Source organism: Crotalus tigris, unplaced genomic scaffold (genome assembly GCF_016545835.1).
Source record: "Crotalus tigris isolate CLP2741 ecotype Arizona unplaced genomic scaffold, ASM1654583v1 scf7180000019380.578012, whole genome shotgun sequence".
In the NCBI taxonomy this organism is placed as follows: Eukaryota; Metazoa; Chordata; class Lepidosauria; order Squamata; family Viperidae; genus Crotalus; species Crotalus tigris.
In genome coordinates this window covers 120,285-136,134 of record NW_024097508.1, presented here as the reverse complement: position 1 = coordinate 136,134, position 15,850 = coordinate 120,285, and positions in this window count along the sequence as shown.

The window sequence follows — 15,850 nt, the reverse complement described above, 5'->3', positions numbered from 1 at the left end:
TGCTTCAGCCAGAATAAATACTGGGTCTATTTAATTATACATTTAAAAACCATTTGAATTTTTGTACAAAAATCTGCAGGGTACAGATTTATGTGGAATTATTTCTCACCTTCTGCAGAAATGAGGGGGAATTATTTTATGCTTTAAAACATATAAGTGTCACACAAAACACAACAAACCCTTTTCAGTTTCTAGTATTCACATTTTAAACCTTATAAGCATTTCATCCAATTCACTTTTAAAAAGCAAGAATATTTGTTTGGTAATCTTTCTTGTCTGTTTTTTTTTAACGTAGTTATAAAATTTTTCATACCAATAACGAATGAAGTTTCTCAGTAGTTTACAATATAAACATAAGTATCTTGAAAAGAAATTAAAAGTTAATATATTTTAGGAGATTATAATGACCATTTTATTATACATAAAAATATATAAGCCTGAACATATAATGTAATAAAAAAAATAATGGATACTCCATTTGAAAAATGTAGACTTATAGGAAGCTTAACACTTTCCTAAAACTACTTTTGATATTTGTTGCAAATAACATAGTCAAAACACGTAGTGCTGCGATGGAGGATAATCATTTTTTAAAGCATATGTTTAATGTAATGTAGTTGAACCCTTGGGCAAAGGGAGGGAAACAGAATTGTTTGGAATATTGCAAAAGGAGGGTAATGAGTCTGTAGCAGCAGCAGCAATATGGGTACAAAGATTATTGTGTTCACCTTTTTACAAGATGGCAAGAATCATTCAGTAAAATAGCATTCAAATTTAATGGAAGCAAGGAAGGAAGATTAACAGTTTTGTTCCAAAGTTTTCTTCCTGTGCCTGATCGTTTGACTTATTATCTTGATTTAGAAGATGTCTGCTGATGCTAAAATGAGCAGAACTGCAGTGTGTACATCGTCTTCTGACACATACACACACACACACACACACACGCACACACACACACACACACACAAGCATTAATTGACCTCTTTTCGTTAGTGGTACCCTATTGGAATTTTTGTAGAATATGTACCTCCCAGGTCTAGTGGTATAGATCTGCCACCAGTATTAACTCTCTGGATGGGGGAGGGAAGAGAATCTACTCCAGTGATAGCCAAATCTGGCCCTGGGTTCTGCCTTGGTTTACTTTCCCAATAAGCAATTAAGTTGGAAGATCATTTAAAAGCAGTTTGTTAGGGTACTCTGATAAAGTGGGATCTCTCTATGAAAATGGAGAACCCTGACTAATTTTATATTCCTTTTTATAGTTAACAAAGAAAAATGAAAGAGAAAAGTTGGTTGGGCAAGATAAAAGTAACCCCTCCCTGCACAGTAAATCAGCTACAAAGACTGTTTGAAGTTAGATAACCAGATGCCAGTTGACACTAAGATTTTTTTTTCTTTATCAGGAGATAGTATCCTGTAAATTATATTTTCAGTTTAGGAATGTTAAAAGCTATCTAATCAAGCCACACAATCATAGGATAAAAGTTTTCCTACATTCCAATCTATAATGAACCTGAACATTAGTTTAAAAGAGAGAAAACAGAATAGAATAGAGCTGGAAGGGACCATGGAGGTCTTCTAGTCCAGCCTCCTGCTTAAGCAGGAGAACTTATATCATTTCAGACAAGTGACTGTCTAATCACTAAGTCAAGTCAAATTAACTTACTATATCTAAGTCAAATTAAAATACAAAATAATTGTGTTAGTTAACAAATTACAAAATCCATATCATGTGCCCCTCATAATCTCCCCTTTGATGCTAAAGGACAAATAAAAGATGCCCTTTCAGCATCACCAAAAAGAAAATAACAATAAACAAAAACCTAAAGTATTTGGACCAATAGCAGAAGTATCAATTTGGAAAAGAAGGAAGAGAAGCCTCATGGAAACCAGCTCACCAAAAATTGCATAGTACAGGGTAGGCACCCTGAGTAAAAAGAAACAAAGCAAAATCCCTAAGACAATAATATTTTTTTAAAAAAAAAAACAAAACCCCAAAAAAAGATGCCAACCATGTAAAGATAGACAACCAGGAAGGAGTAAATTTTATTTAGAAAAATAAATGAAGAAAAAAGAGGCACCAACACATACTACAATATAAAACATAACCTAAGTTAAAATATATATATAAAAACTAACTCTGGTAATGGGCATAATAACCAGAAGTATGGAGTGCAGATACACTTCCTGTGTTTGCCCATAAAAAAATCCAGTGCCGTGTGGGGCCAAATAGCAATTAAAGACTTCAGTTGGTATTATCCCAATGGCATTGACAACATCAGGGACATAGTTTACAAGCAATGCAGAAATAAGGAGAAGGGCAATGCCTATTAAATAATCTCAAACCAGACAAATACCATGTATAAGGCAATACTGTATAAGCAGCAGGCCAACAAATCCAAAATAACCATCCTTTGGAGTTGATATGTTTTTTTCAACATAGCAGAGACATTAAAAGTCCAATTTCAGTATGCATGCCCAATAAAAATGACCATTATGTGTGTGGGGGGGACATATAAATCTTCCTGAGTCATCCTAGTGACTAAGAAATAAAATGCAACAAGAAAAAAATGGGGCCATGAAAAGTTAAGGAACTCCCAACAATAAGGGATGCCCTCCTTAGATGGTAGAAATCTGCTAGCTCTAAATGTACAATAAGGTGAGAGGACATTTTAAGAAAAAAAAAATAGCCTTCAAAGTCAATAGGTGACCATACTGTAATATAGGCCATCTTGTTTAGCATGTTCCATGCTATGCAGTCCCTCTGTTTTATGGAGCAAGAAATCCTTTTGCAGGAAGAAAGTGTAAATACAAGCTTAATTATCCCCACAAGTTACTACCCTCACAATCTGCTATGCCCAGTCTTCTGCAAGTATTCCCTGGAGGTTCACTTGACAGGGTTTCTCTAAGGTGTAGTTTGCCTATAAATACATTTGAAATACATGGAACATCAACACCGCCCCCACATAATAAAGAAAGCATACATACATACAAACCAATACCCAAATGTGCACCATCCCACTGGTCCATTAAGCTAATATAGCATCAGTCCTAGAACAAAGTCAATCAGTTACATGGCAGTGCAGTAATGCCAATCTCGTAGCTGAAATGGTGATCAGTCTGTTCAACATCTGTAGTAATCAGTAGGAAAATCTGAAGTGATCAGTAGGAAAAGCATAACAAGAAAGCATAGCAGGAAAAGCATAAAAATCCATTGTTGTACAGTTTTCAGTACTGTGGAGAACTCTTCCCAAAGTGGATGTAGTAGTTTCTCCTCACAGGTTCCTATTAAAGTCTACTGAATCAAAAGACAACCGTAAGTCATTCATTCCAGGGAGGGTTCTATCAGCACTCGCCACCCATCTATTGATACTTCCACTCAAGTTCCATATTGATGTTATCAGGCATTTTGTGTTCTGTTGCTATAGCTCTCAGTTGTGTCCACCAGCAGGAAAACAGGTTTTTCCTTTCACACATGGGATATGCAGACCTTCTTCTCTGGAGATTTCACTTGCATAGACTTGGTGTCAGAATCCAATTATATTTCATCTTTAATTATCAAATATAGAAACTCCCAATTCTGCCTTCTCTGGATTCTGCCATAAGAGGGAGAGAAGGGGGAGAACAAAGGGGCTTTATGGCCCTCACATCCTTCAGTACACTTCAAAGAGCTGAATGCTGAATGTGTGTTTATTGTAACCTCCAAGCGTTAGCATACCAAAGAAGGGTATTTGCCTTTCATGTAGTTATCTGAAGTCTCCATCCAGACGGAAGAAAGAAGAAAGGGGGTGGAATTGTGATACTTGAAACTATCACTGGAAGGGGGGTTGATTGGGTGGGACTACTGGGGAACCCCTTAAAACCTTGAATGGGAGAGCTTGGACCCCAAGTCCTGTCTAGCACGCCTGCAACCATTTTCTCTTAATAAAGGATTCCTGTTGGAAAAATTATTCCAAGAGTTCTGTCTTCTTAAGATGCAAAGTGGGGTGGGCCCTTACATTAGACAGGACTTGCAAAATTAATCCACCTGGAACGGAAACCCTTGCCGGGGGATTTTGCAAAAATTTACCATGTCAGACAATGGAGCAAGAGAGGGGGAAAACTCCCTGGAAAGAGAGCCGCTGACCCAGTTGGAACCTTGCCAGATGTTGGGATCCGAGAGGCCAGATTCCTCAGGAGAAGAAGTGGTGGAGACACAGGACCACAAGCCTCGCTGGTCGATGGGCGTTGGAAAGAAAAGTGAGTGGGGAAAGGAATCAAGAAAGGTGACCCTGAGACGGGGGACCAAGCAACCAGAATGGAAGCAGGAGATGGAGAAATCCCTGCACGCAAGTGAAGAGGGAGGAAGCTGGGCACCGTACTCAGACTGGATCCTAGAGAAAGCTATTGACCTGATGAAGAGAACTCTCAGCTCCCTAGGAGAGGAGAATACTGAGCCCTACGGCCGCCCCAGTTCCTGGAGCCACAAAGGGAGAGACACCGAGGGGGACGTGGAACCTGCAACCCCAGGGACATCTACTGATCCAGGAGCCCCCACCCCCTACCGGACCACAGATGGCAATCTGGATGGAAGACACTACCACCCACAACGGAGGCACCGATCCATTCCAAGACGTCCACCGTTGGAGGTGAAATTCAAAGGGGAGCCAACACGCTTGGGGTTTTTCCTAACCCAAGTCCTCAGCTACATGGAGGAATATGGGCAGGACATTCCCAGCGACAAAGCCCGCATCCGGATCGTGCAATCTGCCCTGGATGGACCAGCTGCAGTGAACTTGCATGACTCCAATGCCCCAGAACTCAGTAACTTCAACCGTGTCATGTCCTCTTTGAGAAGACGATTGAAGACCCCCTGGCTGATCGCAAAGCCCGTGAAAGAATAACAACGATGAGGCAAGGCAAACGCCCAGTGGACTGAGTATACACAAGAATTCGGGCCATTGCCAGCAAACTGAATGGCCAGAAGACATCCTCCTTGGCCATTTCAAAGACGGACTAAACTATGATCTATATGATGCTTGCCTGCCCCGAGGGGACCCACATCGACTTGAGGAATGGTACGTCTTGGCAGAGGAAGCAGAGATCGACATATTGAAGAGGCACCGCCGAGGAAAACAATGGAGCCGCCCCCCGCCTGAGCTGACACACCAACCGGTGAAATCATCGGATACAGCCAAGAAGCAAATGGGGTGTTTCAAGTGCGGAAGAGAGGGGCATCGAGCTGTAGAATGCCACTCAAAGGCCCCCCAGCACAACCCAGACAGATCCCCAATCAACAAACCCGGAAAGTATTCAGCTAAGCCAAAAGAAACGGCCATGAGAATGATGGAAATTGCAGAAACCCCAACCTCTGCTCACCAAAGGGAAAGGACTCCAGCCTACACCACAGGGCCGGTGGATGCCTCAGATGACAGCTCGGAGGGCGAACCCCTGGTAAGTGGATGCATCACACCCATCTTCAAAACAGTGACTATATTAATCCCCCCCATGCCCGAAGGCTGTGAAGGTGAAAGCCTTAATGACTCTGGCTGCACCCGCCTGCATCATTAGCCCACACTAGTGGCGGAATCAGGGCATCCATCGAGGAGACTGGAAAAACAAATTCATTGGCCAGTAGAAAGATCCATAGCAGGGGGGGTGCCTAGCACTACCCTAGCCACTCTACCAATACACCTCTCCCTGGGCAACCATGAAGAGGACTTAACGTTTGTGGTGACCCCAGGTATGGAATGCCCAATGATTCTAGGGATGGAATGGTTGAAAAAATGGAACCACTGGGTAAATTGGAGGATGACAGAAATCAAATTCCCGAAGGGGGACCCTATGGACTTAAAACCCCAAGGGAGGCTACCAGAATCAAGAATAGAAAAAGCATCCATAGGAGAGGAAAAAAGATTAACAGAAATACCAGAGGAATATAGGGACCTGGCTGAAGTCTTCAGTGAGGAGAGGGCGAATGAGCTTCCCCCCCACCGACCCACAGACTGTACCATTGAATTCAAGCCTGGGGCAAAACTCCCGAAGCCCAGATTATACTCCATGAGCCCAAAGGAGAAGGAGGAAATGGAAAGATTTATTAAAAAAAACCTGGAGAGAGGTTTTATTGAGCCAGCCAAGCCTAAAGTGGCTGCCCCGGTCCTTTTTAGAGAGAAGAAGGATGGCTCTTTACGGTTATGCGTGGATTATAGGGCCCTGAATACAATCAGTGAAAGCAACCTATACCCGCTGCCCCTCATGAAAGACATGCTGTCACACCTATCGAAAGGGAAAAATTTTTCTAAACTAGACCTAAGGGACGCTTACTATCGCGTGAGAATCAAGGAAGGGGACGAATGGAAGACTGCTTTAACTGCCCCATGGGGTGCTATCAATTCAAAGTCTTGCCATTTGGATTACAAGGGGGCCCTGCAGTCTTTATGCAATTAATCAATGACGTTCTAAGGGAGCACCTGTTTAAGGGGGTCCTTGTTTACTTGGACGACATTCTTATCTTCACCGAAACAAAAGAGTAACATGTCAACCTTGTCAGAGCGGTTTTAAAGAAGCTGCTAGCCGCTCACCTATTCCAAACTCCTCAAAATGGCTAATTCCACTCATGAAAGGATAGACTACTCTAGCTATCGCATATCCCCCACAGTGCATTGAAATGGACCCAGAGAAGGTCGAGCAGTATTAGAGATGGGCACCACCCCGCACAACGAAAGCAACTACAAAGTTTCTGGGCTTTTGCAAATTTTTACCGCCAATTCATCCCCTCATTTTGCGACAATAGCCTTGCCTTGCCCCCTCACCAACGTTACTAAAAACGAGGGAACATCGCTCAGTAAAACATGCCACCACTAACATGGACAATGGAGTGCCAAGCAGCGTTTGAGAGACTAAAGCGACTTTTTTCTGCCGAACCAGTACTAAGGCACCCAGACATGGACAAACCCTTCATAATACAGGCAGATGCAAGTGATGTGGCAGTGGGGGCTGTGCTATTACAAGAAAATGATGATGCAGTATTGCAACCCTGTGCATATACATCTCAGAAACTCACGGAAACAGAACAGCGCTGGCCCGTATGGGAGAAGGAGGCTTATGGGATACGTTGGGCATTACTCACGTGGCGACAGTTACTGGAAGGCAACAAAATCCCCTTCCAGGTATGGACTGATCACAAAAATTTAGAAGCCCTGAAAACTCCCAGGAAACTCAATCCCAAACAAGCCCGCTGGTCCCAGCATTTTCACCAATTCCAATTTAAGCTCAAACATTTACCAGGAAGAAAGAACTTCCTGGCAGATGCGCTATCTCGCATGCCCCAATATAACAGCGCACGAACCACAGACTCTAGACCAATAATGGCAGAGTCACAACTGGCAGCGCCAGTAACCACAAGAACCCCCAAGCCAAAATAAAACCACAACTGGACAGCCAAACTGGGATTGAATTCAGAAAAAGTTTGGAAACAGATGATTGGTTCCAGAAAAACAAACATGTTTGCACAATGAGAGACGGATTGCCTTGGGTAGGGGAAAAGTTATATATACCAACAACTCAAAGACTAACTTTCATGCAACTTTGCCATGACACAAAATCAGCAGGGCATTTTGGATTTGTAAAAACTTTACACTTAATTAAACGGCAATTTTGTTGGCCATCAATAAAAAAGGACATAGAAAGTTATGTTGCCAGCTGCCCAACCTGTGCATCAGCAAAGAGGTTGCAAGGGAAATCGCCAGGGCTGTTACAACCAGTGGCAATTCCCTCAGCCCCCTGGAGGGAAATAGCCATGGATTTTATAGTGGAATTGCCTGAAAGCAATGGGAATACTGTTATCTGGACAGTCACGGACCTATTTTCCAAACAGGTGCACTTTATCCCTTGCAAAAAAATTCCCACTGCAAAGGCCTTAGCAAAACTTTTTATCCAGCACATTTACAGATTGCACGGGGCACCCCAACGCATCATCTCTGATAGGGGAGTGCAATTTACGTCTACATTTTGGAAGGAATTTTTATCCCTATTAGGGACCACTCAGGGACTGACATCTAGCCATCACCCTCAGACAGATGGACAAGCGGAACGCTGCCAGTCGGTACTTGAGAAATATTTGAGATGTTTTTTAAATTTCCAACAGAGTGATTGGACGGACTTACTTCCTTTTGCAGAAGTTGCCTACAATAATGCAGTCCACTCCAGCACAGGCTACACTCCTTTTCAAATAGCCAACGGCCAAAGTTTCAACCCTATGCAAGAGTTAACCCCAAAAGAACCAACGATCCCTTCACTGAAAGAATGGATGGAAAGCCTACAAAACACCTGGCCAATAGTCAGAAAATCACTAGATGAAGCTAGGCGGGCATACAAAGCACAAGCCGATAAAAAAAGGGTTGAGCCTACACCATTCATTATAGGAGAAATGGTGTACTTATCTACCAAATACCTAAAGTCCCTACAGCCCTGTAAAAAACTTGGACCAAAATATATAGGACCTTTTCCAATTAAAAGGATCATAAATCCAGTAACAGTAGAATTAGAATTACCCAAAAACCTCAGGCAAATACAACCAATTTTTCATTGCAGCTTGCTGAAAAGAGAGCATCAGTCACCTCTACGGCCAAAAATCCCCCCCCCACCACCTCCAATCATGGTGGAGGGGGAACAACACTTCGAAATAAAAGAGATCCTTGACTCTAGGAGCTATCGTGGAACAACTCAGTACCTAGTTGCCTGGAAACACCTCCCTCCCCATCCGCCCCTCCCCCCTCCCTTTATTTTTTTTGTGCCCCCTCCCTCCACGCCCCCTGCCTCACAAAATGAGTGGGTCCATAAACGTCACGTCAGAGCCCCGAAGCTATTGAAGAAGTTTCACACAGAGTATCCTAACAAGCCTAACTAAATTTTTTACTTGTGTTTTCTTTCAGGTGGATCTATCTTATTGTTAAGAGGGGCCGGATGTCAGAATCCAATTATATTTCATCTTTAATTATCAAACATAGAAACTCCCAATTCTGCCTTCTCTGGATTCTGCCATCAGAGGGAGAAAAGGGGGAGAGCAAAGGGGCTTTATGGCCCTCACTTCCTTCAGCACACTTCAAAGGACTGAATGTATGTTTATTGTGGCCTCTAAGCGTTAACATATCAAAGAAGAGTAATTGCCTTTCATGTAGTTATCTGAAGTCTCCATCCAGACGGAAGAAGAAAGGGGATGGAATTGTGATACTTGAAACTATCACTGGAAGGGGGGTTGATTGGGTGGGACTACTTGGGAACCCCTTAAAACCTTGAATGGGAGAGCTTGAACCCCAAGTCCTGTCTAGCATGCCTGCAACCATTTTCTCTTAATAAAGGATTCCTGTTGGAAGAATTATTCCAAGAGTTCTGTCTTCTTAAGATGCAAAGTGGGGTGGGTCCTTACACCTGTTGTATTTCAATAAATCTTGCTAAAGAGATTCTGAGAGAATAGTGCTTGAAAAAGAGCTGTTGGTATAGGCAGATGACTGATAATTTATTTACTAAGGTTATTTTTTAGGTTGTTTAATTAAATTATTCCTATCTGTATTTAAAATCATTTCTAAAATACTTACGTTTGAATATCTATCTTTTAACAGGAAGAAATTTAAATATAAAATGGCAAAAAGTCAGAAAGAAATCAGAACCAAACATGTTTCATACCACTATGTAGAGTTGTTGGTAACTCATAGAATAATTTTGAAGATCTGTTTCTCTTCTGGGTCTTCAGTTCTAAGTTTAAGCTGCCAAAGGAGGAATTTTAAAATTCTAGGAATGTTTAAAATTCTAGGATGAAGTCTACATTTTTACAATGATCTCATCTCTACTTTTTCATAACTGGCACTATTCGGCACATATATTCACTACTACGGATAATTCTAGTCCTGTGTCTATAGTTACCAGGATGGACTTTCACATCTACAATCCTAAAACTATGAAAAAATGTAAATTTGTTGTTTGCATGTCTATTATTTATTAAGAATTATCTGTTATTATTTTTCTTGTTTAAACCAATCATTAAAATCTCCACTGATCTTCATCAATCCTCTTCTTTTATTTGCAGTATCTACCAGCAGAAACAATGGTTGACATATAAGATCATGGCATCTCTGTGCTAAGATCCATTATCTAATTTTAAGGAAAACATACCTCCTAAAATCTGCAATCAGCTTGACATCTGCTATGATAAGCTTGTGTTTTATGATCATGTGTTTTAGAATTTGATTTTGTTCTGATATTGGATAATATTCTTCACAGAATAGACAAGGCACAGATGGAGATTCTTCTTCAGCAGAAATGCCACCTGGACTTTCTGGCAGGGAAAGTGGTTCCAAAATATAGTCTTGCTGGTCTGAAGGGAATAATATCAGGATCAGGATTAATACATACACACAAATATACCCCCAAAACAACAACCATATCTCTTTTTTGTGTTTTGAAAGCAATATTCAGTCTTTTATAAAAGTTAGCAAGTAGATGCTCTTAAATGAAATGAAGAAATATATCTGCACTTATGAGTGCTAAGCTTAGTGTACATGCACAGTTTAAGCATGCCCTGTGTTTTTGACTGTACAGTTCCCAGAATGCCCTTGAAGAGGAAGATTCACTGCACAAATTTGGCAGACAGATTAAACCAATGCTATATAAGTCTTTTCTTTGCACTTGTATTTTATCTGCATCTTTTCCTGAAGTATATCCAATAATATAACTCATATATGCATATATGCATAAACTCATATATGCAGGAATCTTTATTTTAAACAATCAAGCAGTGGTTTTAGGTCTAGTACCCAAAGACTGGCATAATGAATGGGAAAACAGAATTAGAATAAGTTTGTCACCATGAAATGTATTCCTTAAAATTTCTGCCATTCTGCTCCAAAATTCAACCCCCAACTCACCTTGCCCAGTCTAAACTATAAGCAATAGGGATACAACTTGTTGCTACCTGTTGTCATAGCTCAGAGGGGAAAGTTCAAACAATAATACTTCCGTTGCAAAACACAAGACAAATTATAATTACATCATTTTCAAAACAGCATAGAACATTTCAGGCAATTCAATTTAAAATGGCTGTGATTTGTTCCATATTCAAACCAAGCCAGCAAGTTTTGTTCATATAGAAACAAAACACATGTAATACATATTGCTTTGAATAAAAATGCAGCTCAAAATATTCTTTTGCATATCTTTACTGTCTAACAAGAAAAAAAAACACATTTACTACCAAAATGTTAAATTCTTATTACTGACCCACAATAGCACTTAGCTACTGCTAAGGAATTGGACACTTTACTCTCTAATATAACAGATATCAGTCTAACCCTTTGGGCTCTTGGCTTAGTCAACTAATCCTCAGCCTAACTTGAGAAACTATCGATGAAGGATCAGTTCAGGCCTCTGGGAATAACTACATCACCTTCTTCTAAATATGTGCTTAGAAGAAAGAGAAAGTGTCAACAAATTGAGGAAGAGATGGGGCTGTCTGAAAAAAATGTCTTTCAAAGCAAGGGTGTCTAATTCACTTTTAGCACAAACCCTAACTACTTCATGTTTCAGATCCACCTTTCTATAATTTCCATCAGTTTGCCCAAAAGAACATGTTCTTTATATGAAAACATTTCCAAAGCGTATAACAAGCAAGCAGGCAAGTATACAGATAGTCCTTGACTTATGACCACAATTTGGACCAGAAATTCTGTTGCACTTGATTTTGTAGCCTTTTTTGCCACTATCATTCAGCAAATCCACCTTCCTCCATTGATTTTGGTTGTTGGAAGCCCCCTGGAAAAGTCGCAAATGGAGATCACATGTCGCCAAGATGCTGCAACAGTTATAAACACATGCTGGTTGCCAAGGCCCGAATTCTGATCATGTGACTACTGGGACAAATATAAGAAACCCCTATTTCCTCTTTTTCCTATTCTTTCTCCTCTTTTTTGGGTTCTGCCATTCTGATGGGGGGAGGGCTTTCTGCAGTGTATTTCCTTTGGTTTGCTCCTTTCTCTTTGAAGTATCTTTCTTGGGGTGAAAATGGAATGTTCCTCCAGCCATCTGCCTTATCGCCAGACAGAGGGAAGAAACTGCAGAGAGATCTGACAGCCTTGAGAGTGGTGTTCTTTCCCACAACAATTTAACACCTATGGCTCTGTTTGAACTGGCCGGATGGACAGATGGGGTGGGATTTGAATGTTTCTTTTAATCTACTATTTCGCGTGGGAAATCCTCAGATCCTGCCATCAATACCTTCTAATAAAAGTTCCTGTCGAAACAATGCAAGTTTCAAGAATTCTGCTTTCTCCTGGGAGGTCTAACTGACCTTACCGAAACGTTCATAAAGTTACTTTCTTTAGTACCACGGTAACTTTGAACAGTTATTAAATTAATGACCATAAGTCAAGGACTGCCTGAATATAGAAATCTCAGTTTACTTGAATAAATAGTTAGTGGAATCCTGTGGATGGAATCTGCCCTTTCCGCCCCAGGAGATGGGAACCAGGAGAGAACCACGGGAACTGAGAATCCGCCGGAGTAATAAACAAACCAGTACTGGAGATCCAAAACTCTCCAATATCTCCCTGAAGAGATCTGGATGCAGGCTCTGAACCACAGTGAATCACCGTCGCCTTGCTCCTGAAATCCGCCTGCCAATTCGCCCTTTCTCGAAGGGTGCTCGTTCCGAGGGGGGAGAGGTTGGTCTCAGCTCAGGTTCCGAATAACTGGGCTTCGGCCCTAAGGGACTTGGAACAGATGTCCCCTTGTCAGTTGTCATGGTCTTTCGCCGTCACGTTGTCCGTGAGGACTAGGACGTGTTATCTTGCCACTGCGCTGCGGCAGTGGCATAGAGCCCAGTGTATAGTTCCGAGCTTCAACCAGTTTATGTTGTGCTTCAGGGCTGATTGGGAGCACCACCCCTGAGCCAGCTGTGCTCGCAAGTGCGTTCTCCAGCCAACAAGCTGGTATCCAAGCTCAGGATGAGGCGGGTGGGGTCCTTGAACAAGTTCCCCTTGGCTATCGCACCACTGGAAGGTTCATAGGGTCTAAGACAGAACCTGTACCCTTGGGTTGGGGGGACTCGTGCCCAGCCTCTGGAGCGGAAACCAGATCATAGCAGGTTCCTGGAATGTATTCTGGTCCCAGGCACTATCGCTATGCAGGAAATCAGATTTCCAAATAATTTGGAAGCATAGCCAGGGCAGCTACCCGCTCCCCTTATACCTGGATGACCAGGGATTGGATGCAGTGTAGACATTCCCGTAATCGGTAGACCTCGCACTTTCTGTGTCTCTTCACCACACCCTGGCGAAGGAGGCGGGTGGAGGGAACTGTCTGGCTCTTCCAAAATGTACTGAAAAACCCGTGACTTGAAGGGTCCTGACAGACAATGGCAAGCCTGACAGAGCCGACTGAACCAAGGAAGATGGAACGAAGATATTGACCAAATAGTACTAGATACGCCCTGGACGGTGCTTAAATGCGCGATCAGTGCCGCCAGGGCCCTGTAAGCACCCTGAGGGCCGAAGAGAGGCCAAAGAGTAGGGCCTTACAATGAAGTGTTGGCCTGCGTAGCAGCACCTGAGGAAATGTCAGATTGGAGCGTTCATGCCTAAACCTGCTGTACGTCAAGTGAGTATTTAATTATTTCAAGCATAATCATTATCCCTTTAAAAGAATGTTCTGAAAACACCTGCTAACATTTTCAGGAGGAAAACTGTTTTACTCTGAAGTTGGGTTTGAAAGCACAAGGCTGGAAACATCTTGAGTTATTTAGATACATCAAAATGAAGACCAGATGTTCATAGGAATTCCTAATAGAAGAGAAGTGATAATTCTGGAATATGAGACCTTTCAGTTAGTTTATTCAGGATCTTAGAAAGAAACTAATAGCACTGTTAAGGCTTTGAAAATAAATCTTTTAGACAACACTTTTTCCAATTTTAAAGAGCACCTTTACAGACCCCTTAAAGTTCTTCATACATGCTATTTTATAAACTCACACTCTGCAAAGTGATAGTGATTACTATGTTTGTGTTTATGCATGCAGAAAGGAAAATGCTTTCTCATTTAGTGAATGTCTAGCTGAGGCAAAATGTGAACTGAGGATTTTCTGGTCCATAATTCACATTCTTAGCTACGTAATAGCTTTCAAATAATTTAACCAGGGATTGGCAAAATGCAGCCCTACAGATATTGCTGGAAAAGATATTATTATCATCTTTTATCACTGTTCTGTTGGTAAAATCTAGGTTGTGAAATGTGACCTGTTAGAGAATTTTAATTTCTCTATTGGTGAAAAATAAATCAGAAGCTTCTTATATTTTCTAAACACAGGCAATTTCGTCCAGCTTTAAATTAAAATGCAGTCCTTAGTAAGCTCTGGGCCCATAACCTGTTAGAGAATTTTAATTTCTCTATTGGTGAAAAATAAATCAGAAGCTCTCACAGTTGACTGCATTTAGCTGATTCAAAATAACTTCTTTATGTTTATATCAAAATATTTACAATACCATACATTCTTCTTTACAGCAGCATAGCTCAATTGAAGACTTCTTACAGAGAGATATAGAGACAAACCTGAGACTGGAAATCCAGCTCCTAACTCAATACTCTTTTGCACAGACTCAGTAGCACTTTCTTCACATTGGCTGACTGAGTTACCACATGACTCTTCCTGCTCATGAATATTCCAACATGACCCTATACAGAACTCCACATATTGTCCATCCTTGGTTGACTCTTAAAAAATGACTTGCTGAATATCAGGCATACAAGTTTAATAAATTATTACTAATCTTCACAACTGGACAAAGCTCAGGTCTCCCTGATGTTTGCCCATTATCCATTAAGCATCTTACAAGGGTGTTTTTTCCCTTTTAAGGAAAAATAAATAAACCAAATCCTTTTAATCTAATTGCTACTTGTTTTTTATACATGAAGAGGGCTATTGACTTCTATCTTGCTCTTCACAGAAATCAACCAGTCATTTGTGGGAAGTCCAAAGTCAAGATAGGAAAAACATCTCTCCTCCATTATTCTTTCCCTGTAAACTGAATTGTCAGAAATACACAGTTCTACGTATATCTTTCTATGTGACATTTATAAGACATTCACTTTCCTTTATTTCTATCGTTTTTTTAAGAGATAAGGAATATAAAGGATAAACAGCACATTTGGAAAAGATTGTGACCAACAATACAGTCAATGGAAAGTCCAGAAAAGGGACTGACAACATTGAAAATGGAAAAGACTTTTTATATAAACCAGAAGAAACCTGAGGAGCAAGAAGAACAGACCGAAGGGAAGATAAACGTTTCAGGACAATTTTGGGGATCTGGAATAATAGACAGATGATTTATTAGCCCTTCCAAAAAAATGGCAACTGGATGGTCTCTTTTATTTCAAATAATATATATAATAAGAGAGGGAGATCTATTTGATGACCTAAAAGCACTGACATGGAGGGCGAGATGGCAAAGGAAGAAAGCTAGAATAAGGCTGAAGAAAATTGGGGTTTTAATTTATCAGTGAGGATTTTATATTACTAATTAAAATAGAATATATTTAAATAGACAAGATGTGTATTTTGAATACCAGTTTTGTTACAAATTGAGATAAAGAAAACTTTGGTTATTTAAAACTTGGAAGTATAAAGACAAAAAGTTGAATTTGAATATTGATGGAAAATTAAAAAATTGGGGAAAACAAATAAATAGGATATTAATTGCTTATAAAGATTGAATGTAAAAGTAATTAAGATACGTAATAAGCTAAACATTATTAATGTAATAAATATGTTTTTATTTGAGATAATAAGAACTGTATTACATTAAATATGAGATAGTAGATATCA